Consider the following 19,940-nt stretch of genomic DNA (forward strand, 5'->3'; position numbering starts at 1 on the left):
CACTGGATTTCTTTTTGAAAAGGTTTTAAAATTTAGTCCCTTTAATACTGGCCATTGGAAACATCACATTGTTAAAGAATCAATGGGAGCCAAGAAAAACCATGAGCTTTTATTTGTCTCTTTCCACTAATATTTCTGGGTTAGCAAACTTAACTGTATTTTTTTATTTTTGGCAAGGGGACATGGATTAATGTTTAAGGAAAAAAACAAAATAGCATATGTTGTAATGACACTTCATTTAGTTCATTCTAGTACATACAAGCCACATTAACTGTATTAGGCAATTTTGAACTCTCCTCCCCATTACTAAAATGAGTATCACAGATATATGTTACTAGATACTGGAGCTATCAGGGTTTTTTTAAGTTACATAAAAGAAAGATCAGATCCAAGCTATTTTTAAAGTGATACTGAAAATCTCCCAAACTTCACTGTAGTTCAGTTTGTTTTTAAATTGGCTTTCATTCTTTAATATTTTAAACATTTCAAAAAAGAGCATTAGTAACTATCTGCAATGTTAAGTGTGGAAAAATCCTTTCCCTTATCAATCAGAATGTATTCTCAATGGGCCACAGGCTACACTGGTTGAACAGAAAAGTCTGAATGCAAGATTAAGTTCATTAATGAACTGCAATAGGTTAATATCCACCTCAGTGCATTTAAGATGAATGCATCTAGGATGTACAGAATATGGGTAGAGATGACTGAAAGATTAATTTAGAAAACCTCACAATCTGAATTACTACTTGATTGCTTGTTTGTTTATGTGCTTGAAATCAGTGTTCTTAATTGATTCTCTCAGCCCTGCAGTAAACATCTTTGAAAAGCTTTAAAGTGTGCACAATAATGGCCACATAATTGTGTTGCACATTTTCCAAGTTTTAATTGACACAAAAGTGAGTCCATTGTACTTAAGACACTACACTGATTTCATTCTATTGCATGTCCTGCTCCAATTACATTTCTTAGAATACAGTATATAGTAAAAGTTTTGTAGCTTTAAAATTAACAAGTGTGTGAAATCTGTAAGTAAAATAAGCAGCAGCAATAATTTTTGGGATTTTATCAAGAGTAGCTAGTTTTAAGTAATAAATACATTCCAAGTTGTGGTATTCACTATTCTCCTAGTTCACTGCTTTACTTGTCGTCAATTCTCTTGTTTTCGGTTAGATATCCTTAAGACTTTCCTGTCAGCCTCACACCAAAAGAGTCTCCTAACTCCAGTCCAGGTGCCCGTCACTCTTCACAGATAAGCAGTGCAATCTGACAAGGAAACTCATCCTGCTGTCATCTGCATGGCAACCTCAAGATTCTCCTGGGGAGCATGTCAGGATGTTTACAGACTTCATGAAACTCTAGGAGAACAGCTGTGCTCTTATCTTCTGTTACCTTGAAGAAAGTGAAAGAGGGAGAGAGGTTATTGCAAGTGGCACAGAACTGACCAATATTAGCTGTGAGAGGCTCATTCTCCTTTACTTCATCCAAATATAACCTGCAACTCTTGCGGTCTAAATTTGCATGGCAAACTGAAGACATAGCAGCTACAGTTTAATAAGAGCCTCATTGAATTAACAGATCTTAATTAAAGTTGGAAGTAAGCAACAATACCACTGAAATATTTTTTGAAGAATGGAGTTGTCATTTTAATGATGAAGAACAGAATGTGATAGCTGGCTAGCTTAGTAGCTAGCTTAGTATTTAAATCTCAAACAATTCACTTTTTGGTGTAGGGATATTTAAAGTTAACCAGAGTCCAGTATAGGAAAAGACCTACCAGGAATTTTTAAGATTCTTATAGTCCATTTTTTCCCCCTTGTGACCTGTACTTCACAAAAAAAAAAAAAAAAAAAAAAGCAAGAGATGTTTCCTTCCAGCCAACCATACACTGCTCAGAATGGAAATCATAATATATTAAAAAAAAAAAAAAAAAAAACAGAAATGAGTACATTTCATTTCAACTTAAGGGTTAAAACAGAGAGATCCGAGAGGATTGTGAGATACTGCTGTCAACCCAGATTGCCACACCATTCTTGCAGGATACCAACGAGAGTCATTAACACTCCCGATAGTCCAATCCATACCTCTAAGCAGAGGAAGTTATTCATATCCAACTATAGTAATCTAATAGTTGTGATATGTACCTATTTTATTGGCCTTTTAAAGTTAAACTAAGAGCCCCAGAAGCTCTTATTAACAGGTTACCTCAAAGACCATACTGGAACACTTGATTTGCATTTAAAGAGAAACTGTCAATATAATAAGATTCCAGGACTGTGTGTGTTTCGCTCTGAAGCCTAGAACGTCTGTGGAATCAGTGTGAAGTGATCAAACAGCTACGAACATGGCTGAGAGTTCTTTTTATTCAGAATATCACAAAGTTCAATCATCACTGGGATTCATAGTCCGTTACCAACCTATTTTTCAATTCTTAGTCATTTCTACTTTACAAATTACACATGTGACAGCAAGGCATGTATTTATGTCATGCCACGAATCCTAGATCATCACCACATTAGAGGTAACAACCAATCACCACCCTTACTCAGATAATTTGCACGTAGCAGTTTCATTGGCTGTATGAGGAAGACTGAAAAGATGGATTATTTGGCCCAAGTACCACACTTATGCAACAGCATGCGCTTTCCACTACTAATATGGAATGAAGTCACAACATTCAAAATGCTGCATTCCTCCCACTCTGACATGAACAGCATGTGCCAAGATTATTAGGCAGAAAGTAAGATTGTGGACCCTGTCATCTGGCCTGCAGTAGTCTTGGGCAGAAGGCTGCATCACTGGGAGGGTTTGTTTGTTTAAAGAAAGAGGCAACATTTAACAAAGTTAAGATTTTACTTAGAAGTCCTTGCAACTTATGCCTGCCATTCTGTTAATTAACTCTGCTGTGAAAAATGTACTGAAATTGTGCTGCAGTATCTTGGCGTGATCAATGGCCTTAAATATTTGCATATCTATTTAACACACACCCTTCCATTTATCTTGAAGACTGACTGGAGTAAAACTGGTTAAGAATAGGACTGAGCAGTGCAAGTCAGGACATCCTGTTGACAGAAGAGTGGCTGAAAACACTGAGGTCATCCACAAGTTTTTAAACATTTTCCCCTAGAGAAAACAGGTCATCACAAATGGACTTCAGAAGCAATTCAGTCAGGGCCTAGCATTAAAATCCATGATCAGTCCTAACTCACAAACTAATACTGTCAGCATACGGAGTCAGGATCTAGGATTTTAGGGCCTCACATTTACCTTTCTGATGAATAATAGAAAGAGATGTAATACTATGGTTAAGGGTAAAAGACCTTTTTTATAAAACCCTCAGAGTTTAAGTCTAAAAATTGAATTATGAGAAGAAAAATCCACTATAATGATTTAAATAAGTCAATGCTAACATTATCACATTTCCCTGCACTGCTAAAAATGCACCAAAGCCTCCTTCCTGTCAGCATGAGAAACTAAGGGTAGGTCTACACTTACCGCTGGACCTGGAGGTAAGCAATAGATCTTCTGGGATCGATTTATCGCATCTTGTCTAGACACGATAAATCGATCCCGGAAGTGCTCGCCGTCGACGCCGGTACTCCAGCTTGGCGAGAGGAGTACATGGCATCGACAGGGGAGCCTGCCTGCTGCATCTGGACTCGCGGTAAGTTCGAACTAAGGTACTTCGAATTCAGCTAAGTTATTAATGTAGCTGAATTTGCGTACCTTAGTTCGAAATGGGGGGTTAGTGTGGACCAGGCCTAAAAGTGAAACTGACCTGCCTGTCCTTGTCCAAGGTGACTGAAAAGCAAAAAAGCAAAACCACAAAAAACCCCACAGCCCTTAAACATGATAAAAAGCTAGAAATTCAGTATTTTAATAATTTACAATCTTATTAGTGACAGGAAATTTGTTTTTAAGTCACTTCCTTTGACATTTCTATGAAACTCTTATGCTAAAGCACCTTTATATTGCAGCAAAGTCTGTATTCAGAAATTTCTTGTATACTTTCAAAACTCAGCTACTTCAAAGAAGAGCCTCAAAAAAACCCAAAACACAAACTGACTGAAAACAATTATTTTATCAAGCACATTGGGGCCTGGAAGTTATCTGCAATGTGTGATTTACGCCTTTGAAATATTTAAAAAAAAAAAAATATATATATATATATAGGTGGAATTTTGAAAGATACCTACATCATTTCAGCATTTACTGTTTGCCTTAAAGAAATAATTCTGCAAACTTGTTCAGATTGTACATTCCCAAACTATGCTCATAAAGAAACTTAGTTATTTTGTGGTATGGGAAGAAATATTAAGTACATAGCAACTGACAATTTCTGGTTTGAATTTTTGAAGCATTACTAACAAAAACCCACAAAAACCTAGATAGTTTTGTTGGAAGATTTAATCTTATGACAACAACCGTTTCCCCTCATCCCACCTTTTCTTTTCACTGAATGTGTACATAACTCAGCCTGCCCTGTGTGTTCTTTAATGAAATTGCTTCAAGACCAAGATCAAAGACGACCTTCTCACAACAGAAATTTGATAGGACTGCACAACTGCAAGTTGGCTTTTACAACAGCTTTGATAAAAACACGGTGTCCCTAAAGGTGAATGCTTATAACTTCTCTTCACATTAACCTACAGTTCTGGTGCCACTACAAACCAGCACCTAATAACCTTGAATATAGGAGCTCATGGCTCAAATAGAAAGATGAAGCTTCTTAAAAGTAAGAGAGCACAGCTATTTTAAATAGACTACCAGATAGATTCAGCAGTTTTCAAGTGCAGTTCATTTGACTAGTGAAGGAATATTTATCAGATGAATGAAGAGAGGCTTACCTCGTTACTCTCAAGCTTCAGATGGCTAGTACCATACAATACCTCAAAATAAAACGAAGTTTGAGATTCTGTAAATTGCTAAGTCCCCGATGATTTATTGATTCAGGTCAACAGCATGAGAGGCAGCATGGTCAGTGGCTAGGGCTACAGCTAGAGATGTTTGGAACAATCCAGGTGGCAGAGGAAGAGGAGCCCCACTTACAGGGATGCTGGAACAATTTGTACAGTGGGGGTGCTGAGAGCCATTGAACCAAACTGTAAATGTAAACCCTGTATATGATGGGAACCACTTCAAGCCAGGAGTGTTGTAGCACCTCAGGTTCCAGCCCCTATGCCCACTTAATGCAGCTGGTGAATCCTGTTGCAGGCTTGTTGTATATGACTAGCCATTTTGTATCTGCTGCAACTATACAAGTCCCCTTGATAAAAATAAAACACACACCCATGATTTAAATGTGCCACTCTGTCTTCTGCTTAGTCTGGTCCTGCCTTGCGTCTGGGTGGTGGATGTTATACCACTGTGTTATTAAACCTGCTTAAGACATTTCTCCCCAGGGAAAAAGTCAAACACAGTAGTTGGGTCAGCATTATGTTCTCAGAAGTCATTTGGCATTTTAATATATTATATACTTTGATGCCTTAAGAAAAGACACCATTCCCCACACTAATTCTATTTCACAAAGAAATATCAGATACCACATAGCTGGATGGAATCCAAAAGTTAAAACTAGCACTAATATTTAAAGGCCAAAGATTTTTTATTTTTGAAGCAACAAGTTGGGCACTCAGAATCACTAAAGACAATTTCAGATGATCTGATTTTCAGGAAGTGATGAACTATCAGGCCCCTTTGATAGAGCAGGGAAACCTTAAAAAAAAAAAAAAAAAAAAATCACTAGTGGGGATCACAAATACTAGCCGTAAGGTTGTGGGTCATTCTTTTCCTCTTTTGATTCATCAGGTGTGCATTGGAAAATATCAATAGGTTATAAAGCAGAATAATAAAACAAACCAAGTAAAAGAGGAAAGATTTTTCAGACTTCAACCAAACACAAAGTAGCAATAAATTTACGTTTCATGCCAATTTAGACATTGTGGGTCATTATCTGAGAAAAGTTCAGTGTTGCCAACCTCAAGCACTGAAAAACTCATTCTTCAATCCTCAAAATAAAATAATTAGATTTGCTTAAAAATAGTGATTTAAAAAAAAAAAAGCTCATTGGATTCTTTATGTTCACTGGATTTTTAGCCTTTAGGGTACACACTGTTCACATTTTCAAGATTTTCTCCATAATCACGAGGGCTATTTTTTTTTATTTTTTTTAAATAAATTGAAGCAGAGATCCTCCCCTAGTCACTTGATTTTAGGAGCTGGAGCTTTGAGACTGACAACAAATATCACAAGAGTTGGAAACACTGAGTTACACTTTATGTAAAGGCTGTTCAATTTACACCTAAAATTTGTACTTCTCACAAGTCAATCCCTGCAGAGACAAACTTCAATCTGATCATCAGACCTGCATGGGCATGTCTCTGTAGGCATGAGCAGAGGGGCTGCTTGCATGGATCCAATCACAGGATCTGATCCCAAGATAACAAGAGGTTCATGTGACTGTTCTTGAGGCATCCAGGACTGGAAATCATTGTGTTAGCCCCCTGCCTCTCATGATAGGTAGTCTTGCTCACAATGCTGGGTGTAAACTCCCTAATGCCACCAGCCTGTTACCTCAAGCACTCTCCTGTGGGCTATGTCAGCCTTGTCTTTGTCTTACAGATTAACAATAGGTCCCTGCGCCCCTTTGAATCATTCCCCTGTGATGTCCAGGCTGTCATTGGTTACTCTCACTAATCCCAGCTCCTCTGTCCTTAAAAATAAAAAAGCAGTTTCCCCAGTTTACTAATGTTATCTTAAATCACTGCTCCAGTAAAAATCACAGCACTCGTGAGCATATCTAATTTTTTTTAAATGCGTTTATGTAAGAAACAATGGAGAATTAACTAGAAACAAAATAGTGGAAACAAATGGTTACAATACAAAACAAAATCATAAAATACAAACCTGGGTTTACACTTAATACTTACCTCTATTTAATAAAGTAGGTTCCCCCCCCAAAGTTCAGTCTGTTGAGGAGCTGGCTGGCTTCACAGGAACAAGGATCCAATTTTTCATAAATCCCCACTCCCCAAGATGTCTCCTCAGTGAAAGGATGCAGAGGATCTTTCTTCCCCCTCTCATATACCGAACTGTCTTTATTAACAGGCAGGGCAAACATAGGTTATTGTGTTCCTTTTTTTTTTTTTTTTTTTTTTTAAACCTCCAAGTAGTTTCCACTGTTGCAGTTATCGGTGATGATTTTCAATTGGTAGTCTTGAAGCAAGGCTAGACATGATCTTTGCAGAGGACAACTCCCTCTGCCTGAATGGGCCATCACCAAGACATTTTATAGTAGAACCTCAGTTACGAACCCCTCAGGAATGGGGTTGTTCATAACTCTGAACAGTGACTTAATATTGCTTTGAAACTTTATTATGCAGAAGGAAAATGTGGCTTTCCCTTCATTTTTTTAGTTTACATTTAACACAGTAATGTACTGTATTTGCTGCTGCCTGATTTGTACTTCCAGTTCCAAATGAGGTGTAGGGTTAACTAGTCAGTTCATAAGTCCATCAAGCATATTTTCAATACAAATACAGTAGAACCTCAGGAGTTAGGGACACCTCGGAAAGGAGGTTGTCCATAACTCTGAAATGTTCTGCAACTCTGAAGAAGAGATTACAGACTTCAGACACATTGGGCGAGAAGAGGCTGCAGCTGTCAGGTGTGTGTGTGGAGGGGCTCTGGCTTCAGACCCTCAGGGCACCAGGGCTCCAGGCCGGAGGCTCAGGACTTCAGCCCCACGGGACCACCAGGGCTCAGTGCTTTAGACCTGAGGGGAGCGATGGGGCTTGGGGCTCCCCACAGCTCTGCTCCCAGCTTCAGCAGGGGTAGGCATGCCAGGGCTTGGGGCTTTAGCTACGGGGGAAGCACTGGGGCTGAAACTAGCACTTCCCTCATAGCTAAAGCCTGCCCCCCCCCCCCCAGGGCTGAAACTGGGAGCGAAGCCACAGAACTGAAGCCCTAAGCCCCAGCGTCCCTTGTGCGGCTGAAATTGAGAGAAGAGCCTCAGGGCTGAAGCCCCAGGTCTAAAGTCCTGAGTCCCTCACTATCCTGCAGCTGCAACCCCAACCCCCCATGGCTGAAGCCCTGAGTCCCGAGGTAGTACTATATATATATCTTGGTCTGCGCTGCTGCCTGATTGACTATTTGCAATTCCATGGGGTGTCCGCAACTCTGGTGTTCCTATCTTTGAGGTCCTTCTGTACATTATTTCTTAAATATTACCTGTATATGCATCTCACATTGATTATGAATCTTGACAAGTTGAGAGCTTTCTGTAGCTACCTTATGTTACCCTTTATGGATAAATATTGTGTAAAATATGTATTTAGTGTAGTGAGTTTGTCAGGTCTGAAGTGAGACCTGTTTAAAAAGAACAGGGGATGCTTTGCTAAGAAACCTGTGTATCACAATACATTTCACTCAAGATATATCTGGGAAGTCATCCCCTTAGAGATCTGACAAAGAGTAAGTAAACTGTAAATATCACCTATGAGCTAGGAATATACATTCTATATGGGTAAGTCAGCTCTCTCTCCTTTTTTGCAGGGGAAGGCGGAGAGGGAGAAGGAGGATGGGTGGAGTATGGTTTTAAAGTGAGAGATTACATATGGAGATACATGGTGAAGTACTGTAATTGAATCTTAATGCTTGATTACTAGCCCTGATGGTTTGCCAGGTACCCTAACCCTAAGCCACTACTGAGAGCAGTGGCAGAAGTATTGCTATCTGAGGCCTTGGCTACACTGGTGCTGTACAGCGCTGCAACTTGCTGCACTCAGGGGTGTGAAAACGCCCCCCCCTCCCCCGAGCACAGCGCTGTAAAGCTCCAGTGTGATCAGAGCCTGCAGCGCTGCACGCTCACTCGCAGCGCTGCAAGCTACTCCCCTCGGAGAGGTGGAGTACATACAGCGCTGAGAGCTCTCTTGCAGCGCTGGCGGCGCGACTACACTTGCAGCCGCGGCAGTGCTGTGAATTCCCGAGTGTAGCCAAGGTCTGATACATTAATGAGCAGACTGTAGGTGAGGCAGGAAAATGGGAGCCCCAAGTGCTAGAGAGTCTTCATTCAGGCAGGTTGGCATGAGGGAGAGAAACCACCACTTCCCTTCCCAAACCCACCACTGGTCTTGGCCACACTGATATATGGAAGGCTCAAACACAGTGCCCCAGAGGGGTAGTGATCAGGGCCAGTGGAGAAAGCAGAGGGAGCAGTTAGGAGTTGTTGAGGTGATCACAAGACTAGTTGCATAAATGTGATAGGAAGGAAGAAGAGAGTCCTGGGAACAGGGCATTTTCATAGGCCCCCTTGATTTATTCCCCCTCTGACCCTCTTTTTAAGGGGCTTTTCTCTTCACCCTGAGCCACCATCTGGCAACATTGCTTTGTCTACACTGGAGGAAACTGTAAAATTTCCCACTTCTGCCCACACTGGTTTAACTCCAATGGCTTTAGAAACACTGGAAGCCCCAATATAGGCAGCCTGTTGCCAGCATTTCAAATGCTAAGGCCCATTTCAAGCATGATTGGGCGACATGATGCCTGAGGAGGAGCGATAGCACCCAGGCCAGTCTACACTAGAGCTTCCCACTATGGCCAACAATGCGGGAGTATTAATTTTCACTCATGTCGATAGGACTTGTGCCTGTGGAGGCCCAGGCTCAACATTTCTCCCGAGAAAAAGTTCTCTGCCCATAATGGAGCAGTTATGTGGCTAGAAGTGGGGGAGTAGTCCTTTTAGAGGGATTTACTGAGGTCTAGAATTAGCACAGTTACTGCTGAATCTGCTTTTAGTCCTTTATCTAGATCATGGGGTATTTCCCCTCCCACTGAAACCTACAGAATTTCATATACCCGCTCTTTAGCCTCCACTTCGTTGTTAGGGAAGGCAATTGTTATAGCACATCACTTGGAGCACAGATCAAAAGGATTAATCCCTCTGGCCCAGAAGGAAGATATTTTCTAGAGATATTCTTGATTTATTCCTAGTCAGGCTGGAGGCTGAGAGGCTTAATTGTTTTAAAATCAGTGCAAAATGGTCAAATGAGAATATTGTATCCCTAAGATTCATTCTGAAACCTCAGAACTGAAGTCTTAGGATTCTCCCTTTCCTGGAGAAGGGCAAGCTGAAGATGCTTCCTGGATTATTAGCATTAAAGGGGTGCTGAAGTGCATACTCATCACTGGGACCAGATAGAAAAGTTACTGAGTGGTTTCTTCTCTCTTGTGCTTGCTCCCAATATCTTCCTAATTGAAAACAGAATACCAAAGGGATCATCTGTTCTGCTGGAAGTTAAAGCAAGTTTTGAAAATTAAAGGCAATGTTAAGATTGCCTGCTCCTTTCCCCCCAGTAGTTTACTTCAGAGCGATATTTTCCATCCATCATCCAGTTGAACAACAACTACTGGGTAAACTCACTTAGCCTTGCCAAATCCATTTACTCCAGATCTCCATCCTCCTCGTAAGGGAGGGGAAGGAGGCCCCAGCAGAAAGCTCAGAGACGTATTCAATTCTTGCTTCTTCCTATAACTCTGACTGGGGTGAAGTAAAACCACCCAACCCTTTCCTGCAAGTCCCTGCTGAAATCAAAGAAAGAGCATCCTGCTCACCTAGAGACCAGAAGAGAGTGAGAAGTTTTCCCTCCAGGCAGAGCTCAGATGTGAAGTTTCTCTCTCTCCCCTTCAGCAACAAGATTCCCTAGACTCAGCTTCTCAAACAAATAAAAAAGGGTAGGGGAGGGAAATATCCTTGTCAAAGGAAAACTTCGGAGGAGAGAGGGGGGGAGAAACAGGTGTGTAGAAAGAGCAAATAATTCAAGAGTCATTGTTAGAAGTGGCCAGAGGAAGATCTAAACAGGGGATGGAAGCATCATGAGTTTATTGCATTGCCCCAGCAGGCTTACCAGCCATGAACACCAGGTTTTTGGAACAGTCTCCGAATCCCAGTGCAGCAATATGTAGCCTGCTTGGAAGGGCTGTTAGACATGCCTTCATAAGCATTAACTCATCATCTTGACTAGGTATTTATGAAATAAAATAGCTTCACAGGTTTTTTTATGAAAAACCTTTATGTGAAAAAGATTCACTTTACAATAAAAAGCAAACAGGAATTGAGGCTTCTCAGACCCCCATGCTTGCACCCCAGCACATCATGTGGTTTTGGGCCTAGATGAAGGCACACTTCCCAGTAAATTGGCCAGGTATGCAGATGTAACAGGTTATCTTACTCACGAGTCAAACAACACATCACTACACTTGATTCCCCTCAACTAGATAGTTTACATAGGAAACTGACTTAGTATTTAGCACAATCCAACATGCACCAAGGGAACTGTTAAACCACTTGAAAGTGTCCTTTCCTTCAGGATATTAATGAACTTCTTGAAAAGTTCAGTAAAAAGATACTGGTCCCCCATTCTGGAAAAATACATGAGTGACTAGCAACCGGACAATTACTAGACTAATTCAAGGCAGCTGACAGCATATGTGCCAGAAAGGCTCAGGGCTACGCTGTCAGAGAATTTATTACCCATTTGCCCTAGTGACAATGACCCATTATGTTCACTTACATAGGCCACATATCATACCAGACGAAGAAACTGCATGGGGGACTTCAATATCTTCCCATGTTTGTCATCTAATTCAGAGTTTTTCCTTACACAAGCCTACTTGTCACAGGGTAGCACTGGCCCTTTAAACAGAAAAGAAGCCAGTGCACCTGTGACTGCCAGCTGAGCTCCAGCTGGCGTATACAGCAGTACCTGGGCCCTGTGGGTGGGGCTGGGCAAGTTAGGCCTGAGAATCAGTTAGGAGAGGGGGAAAGAACACAGACAGGAGGCTCTCACTGCCTGTTCCCTGGAAACAGGGAGACCGGCAGAAGTCAGGAGGCCTAGATAGTGGAGAAAGACTCCAGAGCAAGAGGAAGGCCCAGGGAGGACCCCTATGGCCTGCACAAAGGGCAGGGTGCCAGGAAGAATGTAAGACCTTTATAAAGTGGATTTTGTTTACGTTCTTGCTTCATTTGAGCTTTTGAACTCTAATAGGAGACTCCAGGAGGAAGCCGGAGAGCTCCCCCATCTGAAGGAAACAACCGAGGATGATGAATAGCCTAGAGTCATAAAAGATGGCAGAGCCAGAACCTTTAGCATTATGGTATTGAACTTTATTGTGTTATTTGAGGGGGTCCACCTTAATAACTTAACCCACTGCATATCCCACTCCGTGTTAGAAAAGTATTCTTGAAAAATCCTGAGAAGGGTGGGGTGTCTGCAGGGTCCCAGGATGGGACATGCTAAGATGCCAACCTACGACACTACTATTCAGAACAGTTTAATGGCCTGACAAGCGCATCACAGAAGAGTCCAGCAGCAGCGTGAGAGCGATACGATTCTTTGACGTTTCACTGCTGCCAGAGCAGAATTCCATACTACTGCTGGCTAAGCCCTCTGAAGACGTGGAAAGAATTTCCATTGGTTAAAGGGCTAGTTATTTGTGTTTTATTTTGTGAAAGCATATATTCTCCAAAAATTGATAGCTGAAGCTCCACTCTGACAAGAGTCTTACGACCTGATTGTGGGAATAATTTTTCAATCACCAAGAATGAGAACAATAGAGAGCTACGTAACAAGTTAATGTAACAATAGATTCAGTATGTTTTCTTAGGAAAAGCTCACACACACACACACACACACACTTAAAACGGAAAGGTGCAAAATGAAGGCACATGTTGAAGGTCGAACTATAAATGGCACATTCTAATCTACTTTCTATTACTGGCTTCATTTGTTTGTTTATTTATTTTACACAAACAAAAACAGGCACCAGATCAAGTCACTCTGGTTTTAGGGATTGATGCAGGCAGGCATTGTCCCTCAAAGATATTAGTAATCCTGTCACAATGTCAGTAACGGGCACTTGTGTGGAAAAGACAAAGAAGGGGATTAGGAGACTTGCAAACAGCCATTGCCTAATGAAACACAAATCTTTAAATCATTCTGTTCCAATTCATGCCAAATTAAAAACTGACAATTAAAGAAATCTTGCATCAATGTTAAAAAAACCAGACTACTAACAATGTGCCACACAAGTAAAAGTGTGGAAATTATCTATGCATTTCTATACTAAACTTCATCCCTTCACAATCAAGTCCCATGTGACAGCACCTGGAGTAGGCTTAACATTTCTATTTTTACTACCACATATCCAAATCTCTTCTCTCCTTCCCCAACAGGTAGCAAGCAAAGTATCCACAGAGTTGGTTCTAGAATCTTCCAAAAAACAAAACACAAACAAAAAACAAATAAAAAACAAAAAACCCACCAAAGTTATTTATATTGCTCACTTGTACAGCATTCAGTTTGAGGCGTGACTTGACAACAAGTGTTTTTAGTGCAATATTTAAGCAGACACCTGGAAAGTAAGAGGCATAAAAATGAGCATTTGACCCTTACTGGAGGACATCCACAGATAACAGGACTCCTTTTGGAATGACCTCATCTCTCTTATTTTCCAAGGCCCTCAACACAAGTCCCATCTCAAAATATAGTTCTGAAGCAATTTCTGTACCTGGGATCCTATAATCCAGCTCACTTCACTTGCTGCAATCATTACACAAGTGAAAACAGAAACCCAATTAAATGAGTTTTTTCTCTCCATCTTGCATATCTGGTGTCTGCACTTGGATTTTAATGTAAATGTTTTGAAGAAAGTCTGCAGAAATTTGACTTGTGCAATTTACAGCTGTCACAAAAAGTTTGCCAACTGAGCTTATAAATTCCTTGAACTGCAGTCAAACGGATCACCAGAAGCCTCATTAAACAAAATTCTTGGTTATCTGGAGAATGGATACATTTGCCCTCACTCCCTGCTGCAACATTTGCAGGATATGAGTGACAGAGTATCAGAACTCAACAGAAGAGTTGTAGAGCATTTTGGTCCTGCAGAACTGATCACATTCTTAAGCATCAAGCTCGTTTGCTGACTCAGTTTACAAACTGCACTGGCCAACTATGCAGTTAATTCCTACTCTGCACTCATTGGCTTGCTCAGCAAGCCATGGTCTCTGACAGCTTCTACAGCAGACCTTGTCAGCACCCTTATCCAGACCAAACTGGCTAAAGCTCCCAAGGTATAGGAGTTCTTGCACAGCTAGCTGGCCTGTAGTTGACAAACTCTGCTGGCAACGCTTTGCCAGCTCTTTTCTCTGTAGCTTTGCAAGTTCGCCAGCGCCAAATGGTGCCATAATCTGCTTAGTCTGGAGTTAAAACAGCTTGCTGCATGTCCTAGGAGCATCATTAAGCCTTTCAATTTTATAATCTCCTTCAGCAGCTGAACTTGTAAATTCTTGTAAGCAGATAGCTCCAGTTTGCTAACAGTGCCCCCCTGAGCACTTGGAGCATGCAGCCCACTTGAATATTCTACAGCAGGGGCTCAAAACTTTTCCACAGCATGAGCCACAAGTTAGGAGGGCAGGTGGTCCATAGACAGGACCATCTCAATTTTTGCTATCACAGAGCCAATGTCCTGTCCATCTGCGCGCGCTCTCTCTCTCTCAGCTGGAAACACGAGAGCCAACAAGCACTCTGCAACTAGCCAGCTCTGCAGACCACAGTCTGGAAACCCACAGCACATGGGCAGCCCTGCAATCTCAGACATTTGTAATGTATTTTGAGGCTCTCCCCTGCCTCAAATTTAGCTACATACATATGCTGACTAAACTGTTCACATATGAAGTTTGATGTTTCAGATCAGCTGTTGGAGTTGGTCAGAGAGGAAGCATAGCAAGGTTCAGCCCAGAAAAGGTAAATGTTTCAGAAAGTCATTTCACATGAAAACAGCAAGTATTTTTACCTTAACTACACTGTTATCCTTACCTCTAGTCACATAGCAGGGCTCTGTATGTCCCTGTATGGATGGCTGACCCTAGTAAGTGAAGTAGATTCAGGGCCTCTGCCCCAGAACAGGTGCTACCAATTAAGAGGGTGGGGCAGCACCTGGAGGCTTTACAAGGTCAGGGAGAATCGGAAGGAGGAACTGACTAGGAAACTATGTTTGGGAGCAGGGAGAAAGCAGGAGAGCAGCAAGAGGGATAGCTGGCTGTGCCGTCAAGCCAAAGAGCCAGGGCTGAAATTAGGATCAGCAGCAGAGGGAATTGCCTGCTAGCTGTAAGCGAGAGAGCCGGAGCCAAGGGCCAGAGAAGGCCAAAGGCAGGATAGCTGCTGAGGCGCTTACCCCCTGAGAGCTGGATCCAGAGGAAATGTGTGAGGCCCAGGGAGAGTGAGGGACGCTCCCAGCAGAGAGGCTGCAGGGGTTCCCTGAGGAAGACCAGGCTTGCACTCCAGTTGGAAGGGCTGGGGTGGCTGCCTTCCTACAAGGAAAAAAAAAAAAAGGAGTGCACTGGAGGGGGCATGAAGGAGCTGTATGTTGCATGTGCTGTTTGGACTATGCTAGGGGAATTCTGGACTATGGTATTGGGGCTTGTTTTGTTATGATTTATGTGCACAAGACTTTGGCCAGAAATGAACTACACAAGGCCTATATTTATCTTGGGAAGAGGCTTTGGACTATTTCTGGGGTACCTAAAGGAGGGAAACTAAAACAGGTGTGCTACAGAAGGGAGCTTCAGTCAAGATGGCCCTAGGACTGTCCCTCTTCCAGCCCTTTTTCTTATTCTGCCAGGAATGCAGAGAATATGCACACAAAGCTGGAAAACCTCTTTTGAAAATGAAATTGTAACCCAGTTTTACATTATTAGAACTTACCACATGGAGTCTATGTAATGTGGTTCAATTTTGCTATACATAGATCCAGTCATCACAAAAAAGGTTATATTAAGCAAATAGCAATAGAGTTAACTTACAAAATGCCACAGTAGGTTTTAAAGTTTAGTAGCATCATGGCCATACAAAATATTACCAGTAGAAAGAGATATAGGTGAGAATAAGGTCAAGGTAAGAGCTGTATTTCTTGGTTTGAAATGCCAAAGGAACATCAGTACTATAAAGCCATTTAATGCAGACATTTAGAGGTACTGTATGTGAAAGTGTCTCTTATTCCCCCCCCCCCCCCAAAAGCTCTAGGATACAAGCAAAAAAAAAAAAAGTGGTAAAGTACGGCTCTGATCAATTTGGAGCAGGATTTTCCTAAATGTATCCACAGTCAGTGAGCAAGACCCTCACTGCTCTGACCTCTTGCTGCGTACGAGGCCAGAGTTTAGGAGGGGCTCTAAAATCCCCTTCTATAGCTGGGGGCGGTTGCTGTGGCACAGACATGGAGTACAGGGGGGGAGGGATAGCTCAGTGGTTTGAGCATTGGCCTGCTAAACCCAGGGTTGCGAGTTCAATCCTTGAGGGGGCCACTTGGGAATCTGGGGCAAAATCAGTACTTGGTCCTGCTAGTGAAGGCAGGGGGCTGGACTTGATGACCTTTCAAGGTCCCTTCCAGTTCTAGGAGATGGGATATCTCTATTTTCTTTCTTTCTTTTCTTACAGCAGCCATAATGCTGCCTCCTGAGGATCCCCTTATACACCCTGGCACAGGTGAGGCAACAGCATATAGTGCTGCTGAGTTTCTGTGCATCACTGAAGGAGATACAGCAGACTTCTAGGGTTGCTCTAACTTAGCCAGGCCCCCGGGGTTGTCTACAGTACACCAAGGACCTTTCCAGACCCCAGGACCATATGAGTGCCAAGGTAGCTGAGTTTTGATTTCCATACTGCACCTGTAAGAAGCACAAAGCACCTCACCCAATGCTTTTGGGCAGCCTTTTAGCACAGAAATTTGCCTAATATGGGCTATATCGTGCACAGGTTTGGCAGTTAACATTTAAAAACAAACCTGGATATGCTAACAAACCCATTTATGGTGTGAAAGCTGTAGAAAGCTCTTGGGGTACTGGGCATTAGGGAGGCGTATAGAAGAGAAGCCATTCTGCTCAGGGAGTTCCAGGTTTATGAAACTTCCAGCCTAAACTCTCTATATTAATCATAAAAGCCAAGCAGAGAACAAAGAGTGCAAGAAGAATATTTCCTTATGTTTAAGAAACAGTTCACAGCTATAGACCAGAGCTCAACACATACTGCCTCAGTCACTGCAACTAGAACACGCATCTATATTTGCCTCTTGATCAATCCCAATTCTAGTTTACACTGCTAAAGCTTGCAACATAGGATAACCCCCCTCCATAGGCCTCAGTAAATGTTTCTCATGAACGTGTGGTCAGCATGTCAGAACTGCTCAAACAGCATGCATTTTCCACAAAAGCTTTACACAAAAATGTAAACTTTTCACCAAAAAATTCAAGATTTGAAATTTTTTTGGACTAGCTCTAGCCCATCGTGAATCAGTCAAGGCAGCAAAGAAAAAACACACACACAAAACCTCAGACAGTTTCAAAAGAACACTACTGAAATCAGACTAAAACCAATTTCATCCTCAAATCATAAGTGACTCATAGGTAGGTCAACCCAGATGAGATTTTGATACGAATGTTTGCTATTCCTCATTCTGAACTGTAGAGTTGACCTGAGCAGCCTCTGGCCTTCATGTTTCCAGATGACTATTGAATTGTAATTCTCACACTCACTTGTTTAGCTGGCCACCCATTTCATAACCCATAGAGTTGATCTCTAAGACAGCTTGTTCTAAAATTTTTGGCCTCTTCTGGTATATGCTCCTACAATCCTACTGTAGGTGCACTGCTAGACTCGCCAAGTGTCCAGTGTTTGAATCCAAAGCTGAGTGTCTGTAGTCCTTGGCAACTAGCAGAGCTGTTTAGATAGAGAGAGTTGGACACCGCGCTATTAGGGGGCCTCTGAGCAGAGTATGAGGCAGACTGCTGCTTCCTCCCCTCTCATGGGCTCTGCTACTCTGTTACCCACTGCTCTACAATCAGGAGCTGTGCTCCCATGAGCACTGACCCCACCTCCTTTAAAAACAGGCATGAGCTATCAGTGGAGGGGAACTAGGAATAGGTAGGATTCCTCTTCTTCAGGGATAGCTACCCTGCAGCTGGGAGTGTGGCCCCCAGCGTGGGCAGACAGACCCTAGCTAGCACGCTAAAAGACAGCAGTGTAGCTGGGGACAGCACAGGTGGCAGTGCAAACTAACCACCTACGTACAACTAGGGGGTCTGCGCTAGTTTTTTACTCAGGTGGCTAGCCTGAGCTACCACCTGTGCTACTCCCAGTTACACTAGTGTTAATATGCTAGCGCATGTCTGTTAACCCGAGCTGGGAAGCACACTCCCAGCTGAAATGCAGATATACTCTAGGAGAGAATGGGCAAGTCCTAAAATTCAAAATCCCCCTGAATACACTGAGAATGCAGAGAGGAAGGAGGGGCATAGCATCTCCCCTCAAAGACAGTGGGAGGACAATGCACTTCCTCTTTGCAGCTTCCACTCTTGGGGAGAGGCAGTTAGGCTGAAGCCTTTTCCAGGCAAGAAGCTGAGGACAGAGAAAGGCAGGAAGGTATTTGAATAAGCATCAGAACGTTTGGATGTTATGTCAAATCCAAAAAAATTCAGGTTCTAATATTAAAGTGGTCACACTACCTAAAATTCATTGTAATTCACAAACAGAGGATAACAGCAAGAAAGAAAGATAATGAGGAGACCCATGTACCACAAGATCTTAAAGAAATATTGCAACTTTTTACTGTGGTGATAAACATGTTGTTTACTGTTCAATGGATCGATATTCCATGAATTTGCTTGATGTGTAAAATCTGAGTTAATAAAGAGAAAGATGCTACATGCATTTGTAAAATTACCTAGATAGAAACATGTTTCATGTAACTTACATATAGGCTGCACCCCCTCCCTCAATCACTGATCCATCTTCAGTGGTTTGGTTTCTGATGTTAAAGGAAGCCAGTCTTGCTGAAGACCCATTTCCCCATTAATATCTACTATAGGTGATTTCATAAGTGCCTTCCACACTAGTGATAAACTCCTACAAGTTTATCACTAGTGTGGAAGGCACTTATGAAAGTGGGCTGGGGGAGAATACAGAATGATTTTCATAAGCCAAGTCAATAAATATAACTTGGTTACATCCTTGGAACCCGATCTGGTTTTGCTCAAATAATCTGAAAGTGTCAGAACCAACAATTTCTGTAAGCTTGCTTAAAAGTAAGCTATGCCAAAAGCAATAGCAGTACAACTTCTGCCCCATTTGGGACTTCAGCAAGTGAATACAGGCTTGCCTTTGCTCAAGACAAATCAAGATCCATATTTTGTGTCTTTCACAGAATACAGTTAGAGGTAACCATCTTCCCCCACTTTTCTTCCCACCCTACCGCAAGGAGGTCTGCCTTTGAAAGCAATCCCGACAGAAGACTTGACTGCATTTTGGCTTCCACCCCCCATTAAGCATTCCATTTACAGCATGACCCTTGCTAAAATGCCCTACACAGGCCTTCAAGCCGGCCTACTGTAAATAGGGATTTAGATTTAAGGTTAAATATCATCCACTATTCTGACACTTCCATTATTTTCAGGACTTGTCTAACTTACAGTCGCCACTACAAAGACCTTTAATCTTAAAAGCAAAATCAGCAAAGTTGGTCTGAGTTTTAATGCTTACCAAAACAAACATACCATTGAAATAAGAGTCTGTATATTACAAGCATTTAGTTACCGTGCAACAGATATTTATGAAGCCACCAGTTCTCAAACAGCAAGACAAAGACAGCTGCAAAGAGACATGGGAACATGTTTAGTGGGAGATTTTTTCCTAACTATCTGCTGAATCAAGAGTGTCTTATGAAATTGGATTTTACAGGTTACTACTCTGCCTTGACCTGTTGCCATATTTTTATTGGTGATTTAATGACAAGGTTTTAACTCTCCACCCACAAAGTACATTTTGCAGGGAAAGCAAAAAATAGTGCTAATTAACCTTGCCAACTGGAAGTTTTGTTTTGTAATAGCTGGTCAAATA

General features: G+C 41.9%; 1 protein-coding gene across 4 annotated transcripts in view; it reads right to left on the reverse strand.

Moving 5' to 3' along the window:
* Positions 1-858: 858 nt before the first annotated feature.
* The window catches only part of PWWP2B (PWWP domain containing 2B), a 41,914-nt gene continuing 22,832 nt past the window's right edge, over positions 859-19,940 (reverse strand). For 3 of the 4 annotated variants that reach the window (XM_054034413.1, XM_054034412.1, XM_054034415.1), the window contains exon 4: positions 859-1,389. The gene's annotated coding sequence lies outside the window, so the exon portion shown is untranslated. Of the gene's footprint in view, positions 1,390-19,619; positions 19,692-19,940 lie in introns of those variants that run through there. The other variant, XM_054034416.1, reaches the window with a different exon arrangement.

The sequence above is a fragment of the Malaclemys terrapin genome, chromosome 7 (genome assembly GCF_027887155.1).
Source record: "Malaclemys terrapin pileata isolate rMalTer1 chromosome 7, rMalTer1.hap1, whole genome shotgun sequence".
Classification (NCBI taxonomy): Eukaryota; Metazoa; Chordata; order Testudines; family Emydidae; genus Malaclemys; species Malaclemys terrapin.